Below are 1,427 nucleotides of genomic sequence, written 5' to 3' on the forward strand. Positions count from 1 at the left end.
GCCCAACTAATTTTTTGTATTTTTAGTAGAGACAGGGTTTCACCCGGTTGGCTAGGCTAGTCTTGAACTCCTGACCTGAGGTGATCCACCTGCCTCAGCCTCCCAAAGTGCTGGGATTACAGGCATGAGCCATCACGCCTGGCCATGAGCAGATTTTATAAAAATGAAAAGATGCTCAGCTTTATCCTAAGAGAAATGACATTGTAAATGATGCAATTCCACTTTTACCTGCAGATTGGTAAGATCAAAAAGTTTTATGACACATCTAAATCGGCAAGACTGCAGAAAAGCAGGTACTCATGCATTGCTGGTGGGAGTGTGAACTGATACAAATTCTCAAGACAGCAATTAGCCATGTCCATCAAAATTACAATACAATATACACAGGCTAGGCTTGGTGACTCAGACCTATAATCCTAGCACTTTGGGAGGCCAAGGCAGGTGGATCACTTGAGGTCAGGAGTTCCAGACCACCCTGATCAACATGGTGAAACCCCAATTCTACTAAAAATACAAAAATTAGCCAGGCATGGTGGTGGCTCATGCCTGTAATCCCAGCTACTTGGGAGGTTGAAGCAGGAGAATCACTTGAATCCAGGAGGCAGAGGTTGCAGTGAGCCAAGATCCTGTCACTGAGCTCCAGCGTGGGCAACAGAGGGAGACTCTGTCTCTAAAAAAAAAAAAAAATTACAAATCGAATATATTTGTTTGTCAAAGCTTACAGAATTGTACAGTAAAAAATGATGCATTTTATTTTATGTAAACTATACATTAATTTTTTTATGAAAAAACTAATATTAGTCTCTTCAAAATAAATTCCATATTGACTTTAAAGATAAGGAGAGGATGGCTGGGTGAGGTGGCTCATGCCTGTAATCCCGGCACTTTGGGAGGCTGAGGCGGGAGGATCACGAGGTCAGGAGTTTGACAGCAGCCTGGCCAACATAGTGAAACCCCGTATGTACTAAAAATACAAAAATTAGCCAGGCATGGTGTTGTGTGCCTGTAGTCCCAGCTACTTGGGAGGCTGAGGTAGGAGAATCGCTTGAACCCAGAAGGTGGAGGTTGCAGTGAGTGGAGATCATGCCATTGCACTCCAGTCTGGCAACAGAATGAGACTCCGTCTCAAAAAAAAAAAGATAACGAGAGGATGAAGTTTATCTATACTTACTGGTATGCAATAAACTCCAGACATATTAATTAAAAACTCAAGGTGCAGAATAGTATGTGTAGTATATACCTTTTAAGCAAAGGCAAATGATGACATATATTTATTCATATATATATATGTTTGTATATGCATATCTCTAGAAGTACAAACACAAACAGTGGTAAAGTTACCTCTAGGGAGGGAGCCTGGAAACTGAAGCGTAAGAGGACTTACTTTTTACTGTCTCTGCATATATGTATACTTTTTTTTTTTTTTT

Source organism: Mandrillus leucophaeus, unplaced genomic scaffold, assembly GCF_000951045.1.
Source record: "Mandrillus leucophaeus isolate KB7577 unplaced genomic scaffold, Mleu.le_1.0 Scaffold13, whole genome shotgun sequence".
Lineage (NCBI taxonomy): Eukaryota > Metazoa > Chordata > Mammalia > Primates > Cercopithecidae > Mandrillus > Mandrillus leucophaeus.